At 36.4% G+C, this 25,928-nt stretch overlaps 1 protein-coding gene across 1 annotated transcript in view; it reads left to right on the top strand.

Moving 5' to 3' along the window:
- The window catches only part of LOC121732865 (calmodulin-binding transcription activator 2), a 232,849-nt gene that overhangs the window by 56,191 nt on the left and 150,730 nt on the right, over positions 1-25,928 (top strand). The window contains exon 2 of the mRNA XM_042122859.1: positions 20,973-21,090. The gene's annotated coding sequence lies outside the window, so the exon portion shown is untranslated. The remainder of the gene's footprint in view (positions 1-20,972; positions 21,091-25,928) is intronic.

The following is a 25,928-nucleotide window of genomic DNA, read 5'->3' as shown; positions in this document are numbered from 1 at the left end:
CCAAATCGCTGAATCGATTTTGCTGAAATTTGATATGGAGGTACTTTGAGTCCCGGGAAAGGACATAGGATACTTTTTATATGGAAAAATGTACGGTTCCCGGGCGATAAACGAGTTTTGGCGCAACGGAGTTGCGGGCGTTATCTACCTTTAGTAGATTTAAAATAATTTTTTCGCAGCTAAGCAAGGTCCACTGTCTTTGTACGTCATGTGCATTTTCCATGTGGCAGACAAAAACAAGCAAAGTTGTGTACTCAGTTAATTAGTTATTCGCTGTGTAAATATTTGATAATAGTAAGAAGACATGTTGATTTTTCAACTTTTTTTATGATATGATTGGGCAAACGAGCAAACGGGTCACCTGATGGAGAGCAACTTCCGTCGCCCATGGACACTCGCAGCATCAGGAAATCTGCAGGTGCGTTTCCGACCTTTTAAGAGGGAATAGGGTAGGGGATTAGGCCTCCGGTAAACTCACTCACTCACTCGGTGAAACACAGCGCAAGCGTTGTTGCACGCCGGTTTTCTGTGAGAATGTGGTATTTCTCCGGTCGAGCCAGCACATTCGTGCCGAAGCATGGTTCTCCGTATAAAAACTAGAAAGAAGGTCTATATTTATTAAAAAAAAGAAAATACCACTGAGCGGGGGACATAATATTACACATTGGCGGCAGTATAGCCTGCTGAGCTTTTTACATGGATGAAAAGGGATTGTCGAACTCTACGATTGATTGGCATGATGTGAGTGACAGTGGATCGATGCCGGTGGTGGCACGGACTTGCGTTTACGACGTCGTAAACCCCGTGTCTGGAGGAGCAGACGGAGTGACGTCATCACACAATTGACCAATCAGCTTCGTTGTGACTTCTGTTCAAATGGATTGTTGGTAGAACAGCTGAGTGCTGAATGCTGATACAGCAATAATATATAGCTGATATATAATATAATATCTATGGACGCTTCACAACACGTCAGTCTGGCCCCGTGCTAAGTACCTGAAGGACTTGTGTTACGGGTACCAGACAACGGAAATATATTCAATACTTTTTATACTCTACATATATTTAAGATTTTTATTATATGATACACTTATTTAATACACATCCATGACCCAGGAACTTTGAAAAATTTTTGTTCCATGCGGGATTCGAACCCGCGACCCCCGGCTTGAGCTACCAACTGCAGTCCACCGACTGAGCCACAGAGGTATACAGAGTGTCAGAGAGTAACAAAACCGAATGTTGTGTATTACTTAACGGTGTGTATGTGTTTCTTGTATAGAGTTTATTGCAAAAGTAGCAGTGCTGAAAGAGTACTTTTTTGTTTATTTTTGTTCTCTCAGCGATGCCACTTTTACAGTGCACTCTATACAGCGGGATATACATTATACATACAGTATGTAAATATTATGTATTGCAGTATACCTAAGTAATCTATACTAATACGAGTAACTGTAGTGTGTAAATATTATGTATTGCAGTATACCTAAGTAATCTATACTAATACGAGTATCATAAATGCGAAAGTATCTCTGTCTGTCTGTCTGTCTGTCTCGCTTTCACGCCAAAACTACCGAACCGATTGTAATGAAATTTTGTATACAGATAGTCTAAAGTCTGAGAAAGGACATAGGCTACTTTTTAACTGGAAAAAAGGGTTGTAAGGGGGTGAAAATACGAAAATTTGTTCAAATTAAGTTAGTTCCAAAAATTCATACTAGATGGCGCCGTGCGTCTCTTATATCGCGCTAACGCTTGCCCAACATCTTTCTAGAAGAGTTGGTATCATTAGGTTGAATTCTGTTGACATCGCGCGCTATAACTGAAGTCCACGCAGACGAAGTCGCGGGCAACAGCTAGTTAAGTATATAATGTGTATTGTCTTCGTGTTTAATGAGCATTAATAAAGTAGATAGCAATGGCGTTATTTGTGTACAACCTTACATACATACCCTAAGGTATTGTCGTTTAATTTTGTTACACTCTTTTTTTTTTATGAAATAAGGGGGCAAACGGGTCACCTGATGGAAAGCAACTTCCGTCGCCCATGTACACTCGCAGCATCAGAAGAGCTGCAAGTGCGTTGCCGGCCTTGTAAGAGGGAACAGGGTAATAGGAGAGGGTAGGGATGGGAAGGGAAGGGAATAGGGGAGGATAGGGAATCGAATTGGGTCTCCGGTAAACTCACTCACTCGGCGAAACACAGCGCAAGCGCTGTTTCACGCCGGTTTTCTGTGAGAACGTGGTATTTCTCCGGTCGAGCCGGCCCATTCGTGCCGAAGCATGGCTCTCCCACGTATAAACTCTGTACAGATGGATATTTCATATCATATGTCACACTTTATCAAAGTAAATCAGTGAGACAAACACTGTACAAAGCTCAACGGAATATAATCCATCTAATCCACAATTCCAATCATGTATATTAATGAGTTGAAGCTATAGTTTTCAACTTCGCCGATTCTCAGCTTGCGATATAACTTTACAGCAGAATCTGCGGATTGAGATTTCAAATCTACAGAAACTATGTTTTCTCTAGATGACGCCAGCAACTCCGTTGCGCCAAAATTCGTTTTTCGCGCGGGAACCGTATATTTTTCCGGAACAAAAGTGATGTATGTCCTTTCGTATTCAACGTAATATCTCAATCTCTTTATTATATCAAAATTCACCAAAATCGGTGTCGTGGTTTGAAGGTAAAGAGATAACACATTCTTACTGCATAGACATACATAGACACACTTTCTGATTTATAATATTAGCATGGATATAAAATTCTTGTGTTTGTTGAAACATCTTACGAGTTTTCGATCAGTTTACGAGCGTCACTTTTTTATCAATTCCAAAAAGTGCACTAGGCCGCTAGAAGTTTTCTCTTTAAAAATATTTACTTACTTACAAAATATAACTTTTCAAAATTCTAACCAAACGTGATAACACAAAACAAACTCCAATTGGTCGGAACGTGACGTTAAACAATTTTTAAACCAACAATCGTAGTAAATAAATAAGACGGGGCTGGAGAAAATGACAAGCGCCATGTATCAAGAGCTCAGCAGATCTTATCAAGATGGCGGACGCCGCCATTTCGCGACGTGCCGCGCTGACTAAAATGTTTCCAATTCGATGTTGAATGCAATAAATTAATTCTGTTTGTAATTGTTTTGTAAAAGTTGTATGTTCAGTTGCGGTTTTGACTTTTGAATCAATGGTAATTGTATCATCTTCGTTTGTTATTATTATCATGGTCGTTGTAATCATCTTAAAAGCTGACTACTACATTTTTACTAAATTATTTGTTTAAATTTGTACTTACATAAGCAAATATTATTTCTCAATATCTAGACAATTTCTTTCTTTCGACTAAATTGTAGAATTCTATCAATAGCTGATGTATTCTATAAAACAAAGGTTTTTTAGGCTCAACAATTTATACAGGCTGTTACTTAAGGGTAACCATAATCTATATATTTTATTCTATGGGCATTGGGCACATATGGGGGCCAAATAAAGATCGCAGGGAAACAAAACTCTAGGTTTGGTCCTACATCATAAAATTATGATTCGAATCGTAGGACATAAAATTAGGATTCAGGACAGCCTGGATGTTGCTTACCACGTAAACGTGTTCCCAGGGTCATATAATTTTGTGTAGGTTAGATTCAGTTTGATAGCTTCCTATGACCTGTAATTTTTTTTTTAATTTTAATTTTTTATTTCTTGAAATTCTTAAGAGTAATATTGTATTAACTGAAATGACACGGTTATTAATAACTTAAAAATCACAATTATCTTTTAATGGACACAATCCAGACAACGTTGTCATTTGGTACATTATTTAGCATTTGTTTTGTTTAACATAATCAACTCAATTTTCACTTGTATGCTTCTCAGAAAACCACTCAGCAACACTTACAACATATCGTCCCAACATTAACGTTGGCACTTACATTAATGAACAAGTTAATTAAGTGTTAAAGTTGTTTATGACGGACCCCGGGGTCCCGGCGGACCCCATTGAAAACCGAAAACAAATACTAACGACTAATAAGCCATAAATCTACCTTTGTTCCTAATTCCTGGGGTCCCGGGAGAGCGATATACCTCGCGCCTCATACAGGTAATAGAACACACCGTATATTGTTGCCAAGTTTACGAATATTACACTATTTGAATCTACAAATAATCTAGGTAAATAAAAATGAATTTTAAATTTTGTTAGTCTTGCTAAAACTCAAGAACGGCTGAACCGATTTTGCTCTTTAAATCTTGTGGAAGTCCAGGGAAGGTTCATATTAGGACTTTGGAGTAATACAAAGTTCATCGGGTCAACTAGTAAATAATAGTACATTACGCACCTTGGGCAGGAAAATAAGAAATGGGTGGAAAACGACAACTTTCTTCGCCTCGGGCCTCGGCCAACAATAACATGTGATCTGAGGCTTTCTTATTTACTGCCCATGGTGCGTATACTATTTTTCTCCTCGACGGAGGCGGAAAACAGCTACATCGGTAAGCGCAGCGGAAAGAAAGTTGACGTTTTCCGTTCGTAGGTGAGAAAAATGTATTTTTTTATTATTGTTACTTTGTAATTTATACTATTATTGGAATTGGAAAGGAATGGAAAGTGTATATTCTGTCTGTTATATCTGTACGCTTTATCCGTAGAAGTTCTATGGTAGAACCTACATTTATAGTCCGGGCTACTCACAAAAATTTTGCTTGAAAAAAAATTTTGTTCTGGGAACCCTGACTATCAAAGATAATATTATAATCGCTGTCTTAAAGTAACCGGTCACCGTCACCGAAACCGGTGAGTTATGTGGTGTAAGCATCAATATCTGAGTCAGTCGGTCGTGATTTACAGTAGTGCTGTGTGTACATTACCGTGACGGCGGTCAGCGATAATGTACACCAGTTTATGGCAAATGTGTATTCGCGGTGTACGGCTTTTTGATATAGAGCACAGATACGTTTTCATCTTATTGTGAACAAAACCTTGACTTGAAATATTAAATGCTCAAATGAAATTATGTTAGGTACCAATCATCAAAGAATATCATAATTAAATAATAAAACATATGCTGCACCTTAATTACATGAGCGACGGTAGTTGCTTTCCATCAGGTGACCTGTTTACTCATTTGCCCCCTTATTATAATATACTGGGTGTAGCAAAAGTAAGTGATAATAGTTTAGGGTATGTATAAGTGTCCTCTGCTCACTGCAAAAATAGCAGCACTGAGAGAGCAAATTTTTTTGTAATTTGTATGGGCAAGCGCCCCAACGTCACGAATTTTCCTATACAAAAGTAAAATAAGTAACTCTTTCAGCGCTCCTACTTTCACAGCGAACTCCTTATAGGGAACTAATACATACCCTAATGTATTATCAATTAGTTTTGTTACACTCTGTAAGTATAATATTAGAAAAAAAGATTTACCGTGCAGCACTACCTTTTACCTTGTTCCTACTTGCTACAGCAAAATATATTGTATCTCTACAAGCTATAACGACGCGAACACACAGAATACAAAACTGTTTGTGCTCGGCGCGCGGCGCACCTCCCGAGTCCCGCGGGAATCCGTAATTTTTATTTACAGCTCCGAGATCGATTTTCGAAAATAGGCTACGTGTCAAAACGAGGCCAATACTGAAATATTTACTGCGAATCGTCTGTGAAACACAGATATTATCAGTTTCTATATCCATACTTCCATACTAATATTATGTGTCTGTCTGTTACCTCTTCACGCTCAAACCGCTGAAACAAAAAAAAACCAACTCCGTTGCGCCAAAATTCGTTTATCGCGCGGGAACCGTACATTTTTCCGGGATAAAAAGTATCCTATGTCCTTTCCCGGGACTCAAAGTATTCCCATACCAAATTCAGAAAAATCAGTTCAGAAGTTTGGGCGTGAAGAGGTACGGTAGGTACGGGCGAAAAGAACAGATAGAACGATACACAGACCGAGACACTTTCGCATATTTATAATAGTTATTAATTTGGATAGTAAAGACAGAGTAGACAGTTGTGGTGTGGTTGTGGTAAAGATCTTAGTGCGTGTCAAAAGTCAAAAAAAAAATTCAGAATAAGGTTTTTTTCAAACACTTTCTGAACGTTGATGCTACTGGGGCCTACCACCGGTTCTCTCGGTCGGAAATTCGCACGGGGCCATCTTTTACCAAAAAGATGGAAAATTACAATGGCATTATGACTAAATAAAAAATAAAAAAACTAAATACAACAAGTGTACAATATTACAATAAAATAATATACAGAAACAGCTCTGCAGGGGGCGACCTTATTCCCACGGTGTACTATCATTCATGAAATCAGTAACTTTATAGTATGCTTTGGTACACCAACGTTCTTTAACAACTTTTTTAAATTTATTAATTATATAAAATAGATTATAATAAGTATAAGTACTTATTGTGATAAATTTAGATCATAGATCATCTCAGACTAAAAGCACAAAGCTTAATATCACGTATACGACTTACAGTAACTAGATCTGAAGGTTTATGATATATTTTATGACCATTATCATTTTAGCACTAAAACTGACACTTTTGTCCTCTACCCTTGAGAAATACACTGAAAGGATCAGAACCGGTAGCCAAGGCTTTGTCTTTATTGTTTCTTTATTCGCCGATCAAAATGTATGGAATTGACATTAGACGAGTCGAACGTCAACATCATATCAACGAACGCTTAAGTCAATTTCATACATTTTGATCGGCGATTCTATAAAGAAGCGATAAAGAATAGGTCTTGGCTAAAGGATCAGTGTCTATATAATGTTTACACCCTGAGTATCTGTAGTAGTAAACATGTAACCAATATAATAATAGATTTGTTTTAGTCGACTTTTTAATAAGTTTATCTGGCTTATTCGTTAAAATGTTTGTTGGTCCCATAAAGTTAATATTATATAAACTTAATGGTTGGTCCATTCACAAAGATATTTAAAAGCGCTAGTGATTAAATTATACGATATAATATGCCTTAAGTCTCAAATTCTCTATGTTTTTTTAAGAGCCTATGCTGGTCTACTGCTGGGCAAAGACTGCCATCCACTCCTCTCGATCAAACGCAAAAGCCAGTCTGGCTCGTATTTAGCTAACTCATCGCACCGTCTTTTTCGAGGCTCGACACGGCGGCTTCGTCCATCGTCTGGTACCTGTAAATTATTATGTCCCGGGATTTAAAGTATCTCCATATCGAATTACAGCACAATCGGTTGAGCAGTTTGGGCGTGAAGAGGTATCAGACTGACAGACAGACACACTTTCGCATTTATAATATTAAGTATGGATCTATATTAATTTTCCTAATACCGTTTCTGTAGTTTTTGACAGCTAACTGTACTACTTCTGTAAAACAGTAAAAAATCTAAATTAAAAAGTAGCAACATCGTAGTGTCATCCCTTTTTTCTTAGATTGATATTTTGAAAGGGATGACACTACGATGTTGCCACTTTTTAATTTCTTCACTTTCTTGATAGGCTATACGTCGTAGTTTTATGAGAGCGTTCTTTATAGCAAGGGTCCTGTCATATTATTCTTAACTTGTATGTCGGTTACCTCTATTAAATAGAACTGACAATACTACCCTTTAGTATTTACCCTAAACTATTTGCCACACGGAACCACCCTAGGAATAGTTTACTCGGCCGTATAAGTCTTGTTTTATTTTCGGTGCGAATATGACTGAAGCTCACGCAAATATTAAGGCTTCTGCCATCGGTTGCTGAAATGCATCGAAGAAACCGTTGTATTTATAGTAAAAATTAAATAACTTTATGAAAAGAAGGGGCGTTTTCTGTCTGTTTGTTTGTCTGTCTGTCTGTCTATGTGTCTTTCTATGCCATCGTAATTCTTAGCACCCAAAAGAGTGGACCGATTTTGATCTAGTTATTTTTGTTTGTAAGCTGACATAATATTCGACAGTGTTCATAGTTCATCATCAGCCCGCTCGGTGCTGTAGAATTTGGGTTCAAAAATTAAGATTCAGGGGTTGTTAAATTTCTTAAATTAAGAAATTATACTCTTATCAATACTACAACGCTGTCTACGTGATATACGTAATTTGGTTGGATTAATTAATGTCGAGCCCAGCTAACTGATAACGACTAACATTGATTTGACGCAACTCGACCAAATGACGTAGGTCCGCCTATCTGTGTCTTTGATACTATCAGAAAATCTAATTCATCAGCAGGTTGTTGGTTGTAAATAGCTCCATATTATGGCAGCTAACAATGTTTACACTGCTACAAGGATTGTAATGCAGTTGGACGCTTGTAGTAGTGAAATACAATTGAAGTGAAATAATGCGTGGAAGAGCCATGATTCGGCACGAATGGGCCGGCTCGACCGGAGAAAACCGGCGTGAAACAGCGCTTGCGCTGTGTTTCGCCGAGTGAGTGAGTTTACCGGAGGCCTAATCCCCTACCAATAGGGTAGCCTTCCCTCCCCTTCCCTATTCCCTTCCCTAATCCCTTCTGATGCTGCGAGTGTCCATGGGCGACGGAAGTTGCTTTCCATCAGGTGACCCGTTTGCTCGTTTCCCCCCTTATTTCATAAAAAAAATTGAAAGATTACTGTGAAGCTGTCTATTCTTCTGTACTGCCCTACTAGACAAGTGACGCGATTTGTATGCGATTTGACATAAGTCATCGCTTCGCTAGCGAATACTAATGTCAAATCCCATATATTTTGTTGGCGTTTACGATAATCGCTTGACACTTATCTCTAAGCGCTGACCTTCAGTGTATGTGCCATAAACTGTAATTTTCCAGCCTTTCTACCAAATAAGGGCCTCTAAATTCTAAAGAATTACACCCGAATGCGTTTTGCATTTCCCGAATCGAACATGTGACCTGCGGAATGTGGGAAAAGTTGCCCAACGTCCAGGAATGCCAAACGTTTGGGAATGGCAGTATGCGAGCGTCCCAACTCCTATTTTATTACTTTTATGTCGTTTGTCTCAAAGAATCCACGAATTTCTTTTCGTCATACATTTATATTTCCTTTTTATTAATGATCGACTTTTTTGGCATATTTAATTGAATACAATAATTGGTAATAAGGTTTTGTAATGAATATAAATGAAGGTTATTGAAGCAAAATAATATAATATCTTATTATATATAATATAACACCTTTCTTTTGGGTATAGTTTTGAAAAATTAAGATATAGCCTTATATAAAATTTATTTGGTAAGTATTTAGAAGAGACCTTTAAATATTAGGCTTTTGTTTTATATTTATAATATAAAATTATGATCCTTATTACTTTATATACCTTACGGAATAAGCTAAATACTCCGTAAGGTTTATAAAATTAATTGACCAATCCCATGTTTATTATAAGCATCTCTAAAATTATAGTGGCCATTATCATAAAGGGCCTTTAATATTAGGCCTCATTTTAACATATTGATATTTTAACATTTTAACATAATGATTTCACATATTATAGTTTTTAATAGAGCCTAATATTCAAAAAAGTTTTAAAGAACAGCCATTGGTCAAAACCAACCAATCACGGCGCTGCTTCTACCGACCAATAGCTGTCACCCCGAGCTGTCAACGCAGGAATTTGCGGTGGAAATCAGCAGATAATGAAGAATCAGTAGTAATTAAATTTGAACGCAATATTAATGACAACGATAATTCCTGTACCAGTCAATTTGTTGAGCAAACAAGACGATTTGATATCGCTCATTCATAATTTAATTTTAAATCAGCTAATTAAAATATTCGCGATTAGTGTATGATAAACGTGCGGTTTGGTGTGTTGATATTCGATGTTGCAATTTTAATGTTCGTGTCGACACAGTTTCCCAATACTCCCAATGGAACGGAATAGGGCACAGGCAGATACCTTCATTTATAAATTCCTAGCTGTCCCGGCAAACGTTTCTTTGCCGTAATATAAAGTATTTCGCCCGTATTATTTTATTGAAGTGACTAAATAAGTATGTCACCATGGCAACGTCCGTCGCTATCCCGTCGCACAAACAATCGTTGCCGTTAGTCTCGAGTTGTAATAATTTACTATTATTTATTGAACAAATGAACTTATCAATATAAAAAGTACCCAGTAGCCGATTCTCAGACCCACTGAATATGCATGTAAAATTTGGTTAAAATCAGTAAAGCCGTTTCGGAGGAGTACGCGGCCTAACATTGTGACACGAGAATTTTATATACAGGGTGTAAGAAAAATAAGTGATAATACTTTAGGGTATGTACGTGTTCCTTGTAGAGAGTTCACTGTGAAAGTAGCAGCGCTGAAATACGAAAAAAAAATTCACTTTTGTATGGTCAAGGGCCCCAGCGTCACGAGTTTCCCCATACAAAAGTGAAAAAAAAATTTTTGACTTTCAGCGCTGCTACTTTCACAGTGAACGCTCTACAAGGAACACGTACACACCCTAAAGTATTATCACTTATTTTTGTTACACACAACAAGATGTTCCTAACAGCGTAGAATTAAAATCAAAATTTTGGTCTATTACTGAAACATTTTGTTGAAGACAATCTTTGAGATAATTGAAATAATATTATTCTTTGCTATACATATTAGTGTTAATTTGTTTATATTACATAGTTATAGGCGTAATAGGAATCTTAACCAAATTTCAGTACTTGGAGCAAAACTTAACTTAAAAATAAACGCGCCGGTAAAAATATCGCTATGTAGGTGTAACAATAAATTCTCGTGTACATCTAAACCACGAGAGCTTTTAAAGTATTTCGCTAGTTGCAATAAAAACTTTTTAAAATCAGTTAGCTGGAAATTAACGCCAAATAAAAGGAAGCCTAATTCTTGGCCGCAGGCCAGTGCAGGCCATCTTAGTCCATAGCAGGTTCTCTGGGAACGACTAATGATGATTTGAACGTTCCGAATGCACCTGAAGACCTCCTGGTCGATTTTGTATTGGATTTTGTAAGTTTTAAGCACAGGTTCTGAACGAAATTTTCTTTCTTTTGGAATTGGTTCGGGCATTGCATACCATTGGTAAAAGTCTAAATAGGTATCTTGTAGTAGTGTGTATACCATTTTTCTATGTATTTACTGTTAGCTTTGGCAACGCTCTTCATGTGTATTTCTAAATCTAAATGTCAATATAAGTTTTGGTTAATGTTAAATTTTGTTAACGTTTGCTAAGGCCTAAGACTTAATGAGACGTCATAGGGCCTTGGATCACTTTGCTTTCCAATATTGGGACAACAACTAAATGTTCCATCATTTACACGATAGTGCCTCTTAATTTCTGGATCCCATCTATTGGAACATACGACACACGCCAGGTTCTTCGAAATCCTCGTATATCGTACATTATTAGATTACCGAATGAAATGTCACAGATATCCATCACAAAGTGAGTGCCGAATGGTAATCTGACGCTGCGAGGGCAAATTTACTTAGCAGCACTAGCATGCATTTATTAGGTGAGTGGGTTCATTGTTTTCATGTCGTACGTTCTATTTAAGATTGCTTTGACTAATCATCTTTACTTGCTTAGTAAGATACTAGCATCATCCTGGGGAATGTTAGAATTAGTACTTTTTTAGAGTTTAAGTCTGATAACTCGGTAATTTTATGTAGAAGACAGCAACAGTGCAACGCGTACGTCGTAACTCGTACTAAAAGTCGGTCAGAAATAAAATGAAATTTCAATCATGCCCGTAGGCCGTAACCCGACTACTACCTAACAAAAAGTATACCTTGGATGACCTGTTGGCTCATGTGGCTCATACCTGTTTCGAGAATATGGTTATTCTGGTATGTTGAAATAAACAATCATAACAATTTACTTTTATTAATCTTTTTTTTTTTTTTTTTTTTAATCTTTTTATTTTACAGAGGCTTTTAACACTCAGTGTTAATGTCAGCCATTTATTAATCTTACTGAAAAATATTTTGTTTTCAACACTTCATTTTGCGCAGATTAGGTAACACGTCTTTAAATTCCTACTTGCCAGGAACATTGCCATTTATGCTTCCCCATGGGTACGCCCATGTGTATGATATAGATTATTGGATATAATTTTTGTCTTGGCCGTCTTTCTTAATCATTACTTTGTTTTTCTTAACGAAATATAGATCAAAATTGGTTTTTGGACCACCTTAGTACGAATTATAAGGAGTAGTTTGTTTGTTGTGAAGGTTAGCATCTTAAATCCACGTCGTGACATAATCCATTTGAGCCCATCATCTCTGAATCTTAACATTCATTTCAGAACACACGAATGAGGAAAACATTAAAACATTCCCCAAAATTCCGTTTCAGTCTTATCAGAACAAAATATAATTACACAGTGTTATCACGATAAAGTTACTAACAATGACCCAGCGCCATATTGCTATTAGTTATTTCAACCGCGAAACAAAATGTCGGTGAAATATTAAAAACAAATCGATTGAAAAGCGTGGTAATAACTGAAGGATTATATAAAGCAAGCTGTGTCAATTGTTTTCCGTGCTGTTTGTGAAAGAATAGTTTTTTTTATTAACTCATTGATAACATAGCGATTAGATAGAGTGACCAGGACAAAAAAGGTGAGCGTTACTTGTTTATCAATAAACTTTCCTTGGCCTAGAATATGTACTGTATTTTTGCATTAAAATTATTAAAACATAATCAAAATAAATCATAAATGAATAAATTTTTCACTTTTTTGCTAAATGTGCGAATTTCTTACGCCGGTTCTTTTCGCCGGGGTTCCCGAACCGGGCGGTGGTAAATCAACACGTAGACGTTTTGAAAAAAAAAATCGGCCAAGTGCGAGTCAGACTCGCGCATGAAGGGTTCCTTACCGTTATAGAGCGAAAGTATGAAAAATTTGTGTTTTTTTGTATGGGAGCCCCCTTAATTATTAATTTTATTTTAATTTTAATTTAATGTTCATATATAATTGAGGATTTCGTGAAAATTTCAAGTGTACATGTTGTCATTCTGGATAACGAGCCAAAAAGGCCAATAAAATCACGTTTGTTGTATAGGAGCCCGCCTCAAATACGAACTTTATTTTGTTTTTAGTATTTGTTGTTATAGCGGCACCAGAAATACACAATGTGTGAAAATTTCAGAAGTGTAGCTATAGCGGTTCCTGAGTTACAGCCTGGAGACAGACAGACAGACGGACAGACATCGACAAGTCTTAGTAATAGGGTCCCATTTTTACCCTTTAGGTACGGAACCCAACTTATTCAAGAATTAAATACTTTGATTTATCTATTGTGCTTTCTTGATTTCTTGCATTATAAATTATAATATTATAAATCACTATGAATATTAATTCCATTTTTTTAAGATGGGGAGAAAAACGATTTGAGCTTTGTTTTTAACTCATTTGAAGTCTGAGCAAAGTTTCCTATTCCGGGTAATAAACGTAGAAATGATTTTAATTATGGAGGGCTCTCAGATACCTAATATTAATTAATTTTAATTATCTATTACGCTGTTATTATTTTGCTTACCTAATTGTTCTTTCGTTTTCAGTTACCGATTATTTATTTATTCTATGTTGAAGTCTTAGATTAAAATAATTCTTCTGAAGTAATTTAAATAAAATTAAAATATTAATATTAAAATTAAAAATGTTAAATAATGTAGGTAGGGAATAAAATTATTCGAATATTTTTAAAGACATAATATTCGAATTTATTCGACTAATAAAATTATTTGAAAATATAATCTATATATTAATACGTGAGCCAAAAACTTTGTATCCCTTTTGACGAAAAATGGGGAAACGTAGGTGAATGAAATTTTGCACAGTTATAGTTTACATGGTGAAGGAGTGCATCGAGCTAATATAATTTTGAAATGATGCTTTTATCATACATTTTTTTAAAAAATAAAACATTACACACACTACAACACACACACTAGGAAAAATGACAGATTTTTGAGTGACAAGCCTATACATACGAATTATACTCTTTTGTTTATGGTTGAAGTCTGTTGACAACAAGGTGATAAATTGAAAATGGATTAGGTACAGTTTTTTTTTTATTGAATCTTAGATACTATTAGACAATGTTTACACGGCCAGTCTGAGATCAGCTGAGTCCCAGAGACAAGAGTTGAAAAAAATATGATAAAGTCAATATTTTTTTACAAAATAAAGGTAGTAAATTCCTAATGACGTCGTTGAATTTAAGGTCGAATCTCGACCATTGGGCGATCTCTAGTATTTTTTAATTACCGGTGGGCGGTGAAAGACAATGTTTTGATCAACACATTTCATTATATCATTCGTTGACGTCAATGTTACTATTGTTAGCGATGATTTAACAACATTCGACAATAATTATCGATTTTGATTGTTAAGATTAGGTACATGCTTGACTGCTTACAAGTTACAACTATTGGTTACTTGGAATATTATATAATAATAAATAGTTCAGGACAATTATTTTGCTCGGTTTTTTTTTGTTTTTTGTGACTGTCGTCATCCTCAGTATCACCATTACAAGTAACGCTATCATCATCACTGTCATCAGTACCCATAAAGAATAAGATGAAATAAAGAAAAAGATGAAAATTTAACTAGAAATTATGGTAGGTGTAAGGTGTCTCTTTATAGCGCGGTTGTTACGTGACTTTTGAAATTAATTTGGTACCATTCCACTAATCTTTACGTTAAATCAAAATTTTATTTATTTAAAATGAATCTAAACGGAGTCATAAACGTAATCAAAGACACAGCACCGAATATTTACATTTAAGGGGGCGACTAACCCTAAAGTGTCGATTTTATAATTCATTTTTATACTTGAAAATAAGCCCCGAATTGTTTCATTTTCTAAAATTAGATACTACATTATATTTCTCTGCAAAAACACGATATCTTAAATTTTCTCGATAGAAAAAAATCACAAAGATGCATCAAATTTTCACGAATTTTTCATTTATTGCCATAACCGTACATTGAACTAAGTTAATATTTTAACACATTGTATAAAATTCTATCATTTAGAGATCGACCTAGCGGATTTTTAAAATGTTGTATATTTATCGAGTTATTGAGAAAAAACTAATTTGGCGATGAATCCGCGTCATCCTTTTTCACCTGGCATATGAAAGACGGGCGTGAGTGTGAAGAGAGAAGGACGATGTTTGATTTTTGGGGTAAGTCGCCCTCTTAAATCAAAAATAATATCTAGACTTTTAAATTAGTTTAGTATGAAAGCTGCGCAGCTGCCGCGTTTTTTTAACCGGCTTCCAAAAAGGAGGAGGTTATATGTTCGGCTTTAAAAGCAACATGCCTATAAACATAAAATCAAAAGTAATGAACTATGAATGAACTCATGCCTTTTTTATGAAATAAGGGGGCAAACGAGCAAACGGGTCACCTGATGGAAAGCAACTTCCGTCGCCCATGGACACTCGCAGCATCAGAAAAGCTGCAGGTGCGTTGCCGGCTTTTTAAGAGGGAATAGGGTAATAGGGGAGGGTAGGGATGGGAAGGGAAGGGAATAGGGGAGGGTAGGGATGGGAAGGGAAGGGAATAGGGGAGGGTAGGGAAGGGAATAGGGTAGGGGATTGGGCCTCCGGTAAACTCACTCACTCGGCGAAACACAGCGCAAGCGCTGTTTCACGCCGGTTTTCTGTGAGAACGTGGTATTTCTCCGGTCGAGCCGGCCCATTCGTGCCGAAGCATGGCTCTCCCGCGGCCTACTGCCATCCTTGTCATATGGGTGCCAAACGTGGAAGTACAATAATAATTGTAACTTGCCAACGCGGAATGGAGTCTCCATTCCGCGTTGGCAAGTTGGCAGTAGGCAGGATGGCAGTAGGCCGTGGGAGAGCCAGTATGGCCGGTATCAAAAAACAACAATAACACCCCTCTTTTTTGTCGGGGGTTAAAAAATAGGGCATACTACTATAAGAGATCGAAACAAGGTTATAGATGCTCTCCGCTTCGCAAAACAACTGAAGTGGAAATGGGCAGGACATGTTGCGAGATTAAACGACCAGCGCTGGACCTCAATAGTAACATCTTGGAAAGGAACTGAAGGCAAGAGAGTATAGGCCTTCCTATTACACGCTGTGATGTCGAAATTAGAAAGATGGCCGGCCCAGACTATATTAGAGTAGTCCAAAATCGAGACAAATGGAATAGTCTAAAGGAGGCCTTCACCTCTGAAGAGGGGGTTTTTGTAAGTTAATATTTATAATATTAGATAAGGTTAATATCCTCACAACTTATTTTTTGAATTCTTTCATCTTTTAGTGTTAAATATCCCATTTATCGAGGAAGGCTATAGGCTATATTTTATCACGTTAAGACTAATAGCAGTGAAGAAATAGAGGAAAATGTGGAAAAAACCGGGGAAAATTATTTGAAAGGGCTAACTTGAACGCGCTAATCTCAGGAACTACGATAGCCCATTTATTGAGGAAGGCTATATTTTATCACGCTAAAGACTAATAGGAGAATGTGGAAAAACCGGGGGAAATTATTTGAAAGGGCTTATCTCGCGAACTACTGGAGCAATTTTTATGTTATTTCTATTTGGCACAGATAAGAAGTAGACCACGTGAAGGATCGTAGACTATCGATTTTAATGTATTTTTTAATGGCTATATATTTTATACCCGTGCGACGCCGGCTATAATTTGGCCATAGCTTATAATATTATGTTTATGGTTTTTAAATTACCCGACAAAAACCATTTTCGCTGTTCCATTTCTTGTTCAGCGAACAAGCGATCTAAAACATATCCAAAACGATTTTATTTTAACGCGGCGTCAGTCGTCACCTTAATGTGAAGGCATTATAGAGTAATAAATGTGATTATAGTCACGGACGAATTCTTTACGACATCGGTAGTACGGTGTTTGGACAGGGATACCTTGTCAGTCACCTCTACTACACAATTATAATATCTTAAGCTAATACAGACTCACATGTACAATTATTTTAGACAGGAAATTTTTATTTGCCTTACTCTAAGAACTCCTAAAACAATTTTAAATTATTTATTCAAATAATATTAAGCTAGATGGCTTTCTCAACTCCGTTGCGACAGAATTTGTTTATTGCGGGGAACCATACGTTTTTCCGGAATAAAAAGTATCTTATGTCCTTTCCCGGGACTCACAGTGTCTCCATATAAAATTTTAGCAAAATCAGTTCAGCGGTTCGGGCCTGAAGAGGTAACAGATAGACAGACAGACAGATGCACTTTCTCATTTATTAGGGTTCCGTACCCAAAGGGTAAAAACGGAACCCTATTACTAAGACTTCGTTGTCTGTCCGTCTGTATGTCGCCAGGCTGTACCTTAAGAACCGCTATAGCTAGACTTCTCAAATTTTTCCAGATTGTAATAATAATAATAATAATAAACATTTATTCAACAAAGTTCACAGTACACTACAATAGAACAAAGCACACAACAATAATGACAGAGAAAGAAAAAAAAAAAAAAAGACATGCATACTATAAGCCTAACCACATAATAGGTATACTTATCAGTAAAAAAAAATAAAAAAAAATTAGAATACTTAATTCGAATTTTAACACAAACAAAATTTTACAAATAATTTACACAAGTACATAATATTTTTGTGGTGCGGCACGGATTGAGTGCTTCGGTATAAGGCAGTGCAGTGCGAAAAGTTGTTGAATAGGACTCCACTCAGGTAATGATCTTGGTACAGGATAACTGTACCACGATCCCTGGTATTATGTGGATCCTTGTGACTGCCAGATTGTGTATATCTGTTGCCGCTATAAACACTTGAAATTTTCACAAAGGCCTTAAATATATGTGTACTTTAACAATTAATAATAATATTTAAATAAAATAAAAATTTAGGCAGGGCTCCCATACAAAAAAACATTTAAGCCTATTTTTACTCTATAACGGAACCCTTCGTGCGCGAGTCTGACTCGCACTTGGCCGATTATTGTAACCATTCTTTGACATTCCCTACTCTTCACATTCATGAAAAATTAATCAGAATCATAGCTAAAGAGAAAATAGAGCAATAGCGACATTATTGAAGAGATACGTCCAACACGCGAGCACGGCAGTTCGCACGTTCGGCCTATCACGTACAGACAACAAAACAAATCTAATATGCATTTTATGTTGGCGCGGGAGCGTCGGCAAATATGCGCAGACCATAATTATACTTTACCGCCCGAATGTACACGGGTTTGCGATGTAGGAATATTAATTTAATATCTTCTGCTCTCGAGAGAGATTTAGGGATATTTCTTCTCTCTTGTATGAAATGTGAATGAGCTTTACCGTCGAAAGAAGAGAACTACGAACTATTAAGAAATCCAAAAGCTAATGTAGAAGAATTAGTCCCTTAAAAACTAATTAGAGCCAGATTAACTAGTTTAAATCGAGAGTCGTACATTTTTCTAAGCAAAATATATCCTATGACCTTTCCCGGGATTCAGAGTATCTCTTTATCAATTTTCATTAAAATCAGTTCAGTTTTATAAGTTTAAAAGGCAAGATATAAATATTCGCATATTTTCATAAATAATTATCACTATTCTTTACTTGTAACTAAATCACAAAACAAAGGCATAAAACAAAATACATATTTTTAAACGCGACTTAGGTTTCATGGCATACTATATTTACTGTTATTATTACCAGGTGAGGTTTTTACCCATTTCCAAATGAAAGTTGATCTAAAAAAGTTTTAGAAATAGCATGAAGACTGCAAAGTTGGGTGAGAATGAATTTTTGTGTGTCAAGGATTTCTGCAACACGTATTTTTTTGTTTATTTTTACAAAAACCGCGGACAATACTGTAAAGCAAAAGGTTTACAAAATGTGCATTTTTTTTCATTTTACACCAGAAATGTAAAAAAGCTTTTAATTCTGTGTTTTTGGCAGGTAAAATGTTTCAAAGGCTGCCTATTTAAATAAAACCTTAGCTACAATATTTAAAAGCAAAACAAAGCTATACTGTTTACATTGCAGACTACATCTAATATTATTGAACACTAGCCTCCCTGTCAAAAACTTGTCATTTTCCATATAAAACCACGATAAACAATATCTGACACTTCATTGTCAATCGCGGTTTATATGGAAAATGACAAGTTTTTGATAGGAGTCAATGACCGCTAGCGACAAGTTAGCCCGAGTGGAGTATAGATGACGCCGCAAAAACTCGTTTATCGCGCGGGAACCGTACATTTTTCCGGGATGAAAAGTATCCTGTGTCCTTTCTCGGGACTCAAAGTGTCCATACCTCAGCAAAATCAACAAAGTTTACCGGAGGCCCAATCCCCTACCCTATTCCCTTCCCTACCCTCCCCTATTCCCTTCCCTTTCCATCCCTACCCTCAGCTATTAACCTATTCCCTCTTAAAAGGCCGGCAACGCACCTGCAGCTCTTCTGATGCTGCGAGTGTCCATGGGCGACGGAAGTTGCTTTCTATCAGGTGAACCGTTTGCTCGTATTGCCCCCTTATTTCATTTAAAAAAATCGGTTCAGTATGGGCGTGAAGATGTAACAGACAGACAGACACACTTTCGTATTTACAATATTATTAGTATGGATTTTATTGAAGATTGTGGCTGAAACGTATGTAGTTTTGACAAAAGATTCGTTAAATTAAAGTTAAGTTTATCTAAGTACGACCTTAGTAGTTGTGCTTCATGGGGTCACGGTGTCCTGTTTTTGTGTCGTCACGCGTCCCCACTTGAAGTTTCTAAAACTATGCGTGGTTTACACGCCTACACGATAAGCTTCCTGAAATATGCTGGCTAAAGTTATTATTTTCTAGTGGTGTTTATGTTTTTAGCAATAAAACAAAAAAAATGGTTGAACCTATATTATAAAGCACTTTAACATATTTAACTAAGTATAAGGTATAATCGATTTTTAGGTTTCCGTACCCAAAGGGTAAAAACGGGACCCTATTACCGAGACATCGATGTCTGTCCGTCTGTCTGTGTGTCTCCAGGCTGTAACTCAAGAACGGTAATGGCTAGAGAGTTGACATTTTCACAGATTGTGTATATCTGTTGCCGCTATAACAACAAATACTAAAAACAATAAAAGCTATTATTTGAGGGGGGCTCCCATACATACAAACATGAAATTTTTGGCTTTTTTTGCACGTAATCCATAATGGCAGTAGGTAGGCACTTGAAATATTCACAAAATCCTTAATTGTATTTGTAATTTAATATTTAATAATAAAATTAAAATAAATTAAATAATCAAGGGCGGGTCTCAAACAAAAAGCACTATTTTTTCGCTTTATAACGGTACGGAACCATTCGTGCAAGAGTCCGACACGCACTTGGCCGATTATTTACACTACATTTACACGATACTACTACAATTTACACTACATTTATGCTATAAAGATCCCTTCGCACTCCAGCTCTAACCTGGGAATTGGGATGCAACAGCAATTTTGATTCAAGAACTCATTTCATGGGAATTGTCGTAGCACGTCAAACAGCTTGTAAGGGCCAGGCCACAACACTGCGTTGCGGTGTCGTATCGCAAAAGCAACAGCGCCCAGAAATGCGATATGCGTAGTCACAACGCAAAAATGTCATCGGAAATCTCGCTGTCGCGTCGCAAATTTCCACGATGCGTTCTGCGACGTCGTAGATTTTTACGATGGGACGCCACAACGCGCTGTTGTGGCATGGCCCTAAGATGTTAAATAACCACGAACTTTAGCGATCATAGAAATTGTAACTTAAACAATCCTGCCTTATTAAGATGTGAAGAGTTGAAGACTAACATGAAATTACTTTTTACTTTTGCGGTCATAGAACTAATATTATAAGAGTAATTCCGGTTTACGGATCAGGGAGATGAGTACAGGACGTGGAATAAAGCCCGCTTTTAACCGACTCCCAAAAAAGGAGGAAGTTGTACGTTCTTGTGGGTGTGTGATATATATATATATTTTTTTATTCATACATGTGTCTTGTTCCAGAGCCCTCAGCGTGAATGGCGCAGTAACCGCAGCACGCTGGCGGGGTACACGCGCCACGTGTACGCGGGCGGCGCGAACGCGTACCACGCGCGCGCGCCCGCCGTGCCGCTCAACGCAAGTGAGTAGGCCACTTTACATTTTTATGTTAACTAACGGCCGTTCCCAATATTTGATCTATCTCTGGTTTTGCCCTACTACAGATAGGAATAACTCACATTAGACATTAGAGACATATATTTTATGTCAATTGTGAGCTATTCCTATCTCTAGTAGGGCAAAATCAGAGATAGATCAAATATTGGGAACGGCCGTTAGAAAATAACGGCCTCATTGATTATCGAAGACAAGACTAAGGGCGCGATCAGACGTGCGCGTGTCCTGCGCGTGTTCTGAGCGTGTTCTACAATAGCGTATGGGAAAACACGCGCACAGCACGCGCTAAACCCGCGCAGAGCCCGCGCGTGACAGAAATAAGACGACTCTATGTAATAGTTACTTAATCAAAGGTTAGAAATATCAAAATTAACTGATAATTAACATTAAAGAATATGGTCATCAGAAGTGAGGGTAGTTAAATAAAAAATATATAGACTATAGAATATGTTTATTGTCGGTCCAAGGCCCTACCACTGGTTCAGTGACCTTCCCACCGAGAAGAACCAGCAAGAAACTCGGTGGGTCTAAATATTCTTTTCAACAGTATAAATTACAATACAGAACACAGTACACAAAACAATCAAGTCACTAACAATCATAGCAAAGGCATAACCAATAATCAAATAACATTTAAGAAATATTATCCATATAATATAATAATTAACACAAAGCAACACACATACAATAAAATATGGCGGATAATAATTACAATAGAAAAGTACTTAACTCACTGTTCAGTCGTCTCCAGTTCACCAGGGTAAGTGACCCAATTACGACTTTCTATGGCTTATATATCCCGGGTTTGGCTTTGCCCAGGGGATATTTCCATCTATTGGCTAAACCCATTGACCAATCAATAATAAGTCAATATTATATCTTGTATGATATTTTAATTATTAAATATTATTTTAATTTGACCGGAAATATTCCCTTTATCCAATCAGCCAACCATAACATTTCTATTGGATAATACAATATGTGAGCCCTCTAAACGTTTTATTTCTCATTTAAGTATTTATGTTCGAAATATCCTAGATATTTCGAACAATACATTTATAACATATCTTTAATTGCAACAATATTATAAATAACAACTTCTAACTGAAATAAACATTAAGTGTCGATAATTAGATAAATAAGTATCTAAATGAACCAAAACTTCCTTATCATGTTTCACAGATAATAATCATTTTTATCTACTTCGAGGTGCATATTTCACAGATAACAAATACTTTCATCTTCTTCGAGGTACAGCTAAATAACCTAGTTATTTGCCACATTTTTGATAACCTTACTTTTCAAATTATTGTAATTTCTTTATTTAATTGTTCCTTTGTTTAATTGTTACTATTATAATCTCAATTCTATATTCTTATTTCATTTTCTAACACGCGCGTGTTTTCCCATACGCTATATATCGACTATGGAGTGTTCTACACTTCAAAAACGTACATAAAAATGTTTCGTACGTCCGTTTGGATGGGTGAAAGTATTGCACTGAAAGTGTTTTAAGCGACTGCTCCATCATTAGATATCATTAGTTCAGGCTAAGTAAGTCATCAAGTAAGACACTATCGACCTTATTGATAGAGGAATAAGACAGGATAACTTTTCCTTTTTGCTGTCTTTGTCTTATACTTTGGAAAAGCCATTTGATGTCTATCACATTTTATTATTCGTAGCTCACATGGCTTTTCCTAAGTCATCCAAGTGACATACTTGGATGATGATCTGTTTTATTCTTTCCGAAACAAAGTGCGACGAATTAACCATAGTAAAGTGATGAATGAAATACAAACTTACTCAAATAGATAATTAAGGCAAGCAGAAAAAGTTAGTGCTTAAACTCAACAAAATTTTATTTGAATTTGAAAAACCATAAATAGGATCTAGGTTTCACCAATTTCCTCTCCTAAATTGGAAAAACTAAATAGTATTTACTAAAAATAGAGAGAGCTTAGGACTTCCCAGGTTTCTCTACAAATTAAGTGTTTACTTAGTATTCTTGTGTCGTATTGTAGCTATCGGCTGAATGTCTAAGTCCCGTTTTGAATTGTATTACAGGAATGATCTTTTACTAAATAGTAAATACATATTGGTTTAGGTAAAAAACTATTGTTGGGGCTCAGTGGCGGAGGGTGAATATTTTCGGAAGGGAAGCCGAAGTAAAAAATCTACTTACCAAAACGCTCAGCACTGATGTTCAACAATGTTCGAGTTTCAAGTTTGATAATGATACCTTTGAAAAATGCCTTCTGAGTTAAGTTGTATGCGTGACGGCACATGCGGTCATTCAAAACTAAGTTTGGAAAACGAAGTTTCCTTCGACAGCAAATAATCTGTCAGACAACAGTCTCAGCTGTACGAGTAACAATTAACAAATCACAATACAAATTAATTTAAATTTGCGACACTGCACTCTTCTTCACGCTAAAACAAATAACATTCGACATTCGTGATTCAAGAACACAAAACTAATAACAAGTTGTTTACAAACACTCATCCGCCATTTGACTCATAACAATTTACAATTTTACTTCATGACTCATCTTTCTCCCTCGCACTTGTGCGTTGCTAATTAACCTTTCTCCGTAATAACTCGCCGAATATCGGCTTATTTCCGAGTATATTGGCGCGTGGTAGAACGAGACAGAACATGCTAGAACGAGACACAACGAGATGATCAGTTCACAGGAATGAAAAGGACAGATGCTTACTATGAAACATCGTTGTATGAAGAAATAACCCGCTTATTTATCGGCTTCTATCGGAGCTTTTTATTGCATTTCCTATATAAATTTGATAAATTTATTATTAATTCTTAACTATTTCAAGTGAGAGAAAAATTTATTGCATATAAAATTTTATAGGCGGTTAGTGAATTCAAAGTTTTTTAAGTATGTAAAATATTTATTAGATAAAAATGTATTTGGCCCATAGATTCGATTTTCCAAAAGGGAAGCCGACGGGAATCGGGTTATATGGACTCTTCGCCACGGCGTGGGGGCTGGGGCTATATCCTTCCTATATATAAACCGGGGATGAACAATGGTTAAATTAATAAAATGGCTATAAAAAATAGGGGTTGGTGATAAAAAAAAGTAAAAATAATTTTAGGGTTGTACGTATTTTTTAATGCCACATTATAAAAAATAAAAACAAAAAAATTTGTCCAAAAATAAAAATAAAAATTTAAGGGTGAACAACCCTTATTACTTAGGGGTATAGAAAATAAATGTTGGCCGATTCTCAGACCTACTCAATATGCTCACAAAATTTCATGAGAATCGGTCAAGCCGTTTCGGAGGAGTAAGGGAACGAACATTTTATATATAAGATATAATATCTAAAGTATTTTTTTACACTTCCTAAAAATCCATCTTTATAAATTTATTTATTTTAAGTTAGAATTTGACCGTAGTTTACAGTATAATTATACAAAGCCAACTGCAATTAATTCAGTGGCCCGTTTCTTTTCAAACTATCATCGAACATGTTTTCTCTTTGTTCTTTGATAAAAGCTTTACTTAAACTATAAACACAAAGGAACAGCAATAACTGAATTCTTGTCGCGTAATATTTGTTAGGCATTAAAAAAAGGTCCGCCATTTTGTGAAGCGGGGGTATTGCAAATGGCCGCCGTGGAACAATGGCGGCAAGTTGGTATGTCTTTATTGCGTGCTGTAACACATGAGGACATTTGCGGGTAGATATAAACCACCTGAAGCCATCTATTTGGAATGTTGTTGATGCAACTCTAATGCGAGATAAATCGCTGTCAACTATATTGTAGGCGCGAAAGATGGAAATCGCTTATTGTCAGGGTGAGCAAAGCGATGCCCTAGTAGGTATATCCCCACTGCCCACAGATATATATCTTGATCTATTTCTATAAAATTGGATGCTGTTAAGCATTGGTGTGTCATCCCACATCGGACTAGTTTTGAGTAATCGGTGTTTTAAGTTTTTTTGGAATAATCTTTATTTTCTGCTTACGAGGGCTGCTATTTATGTATCCGGAACTGGCCACTTACAAGAACAATATTTAAAAAGTAATTACAACATTTGAAAATAGAACTCTTTGGTTGAAGAATACATTTTGTTTCATGTGACTGTCAATTATTTTTCCATTGTGGCGTCATTTTGAAAATTGCGTGTCTTCATTTGCCATGGATTTAACGCGTGAACATTTTCGTGCAATGATTTACTACGATTTTCGGCGTGGGCTAAATCAACAACAGTGCTTTATTCAACTCACCGCAACTTTTGGAGATGAAGCACCATCAAAAACCACTGTTTATCACTGGTACAGTGAGTTTAATCGTGGGCGGTCTATGCTCACGGATGAAAATAAAGAAGGTCGCCCAAAAAACAGCTGTTGTCCCACAAAATATAGATGCTGTGCGGGAACTAATAATGCGTGATCGTCATGTTACATATCGCGAGATAGAGGCGTCCTTAGGCATAAGTATGACGAGCATACATAAGATATTACACGAACATTTGGCTGTAAAAAAAATATGTTCGCGTTGGATTCCGCACAACTTGACAATCGATCAAAAACGGGCTCGTGTCGATTGGTGCAAAAAAATGATAAAAAAATACAACCGTGGTACGTCAAAAGCCGTTTATAATATCTACACAGGTGATGAATCTTGGATCTATGCATATGACCCCGAAACTAAACAACAGTCAACGGTGTGGGTGTTCCAAGATGAGCCGAAACCAACAAAAGTTACTCGTGCAAAAAGTACTTTGAAGCAAATGGTCGCCTGTTTTTTTGGAATTAATGGACATGTG

This window comes from Aricia agestis, chromosome 13, assembly GCF_905147365.1.
Source record: "Aricia agestis chromosome 13, ilAriAges1.1, whole genome shotgun sequence".
Taxonomy (NCBI): domain Eukaryota; kingdom Metazoa; phylum Arthropoda; class Insecta; order Lepidoptera; family Lycaenidae; genus Aricia; species Aricia agestis.
This window is presented reverse-complemented; position numbering and strand designations above follow the sequence as displayed.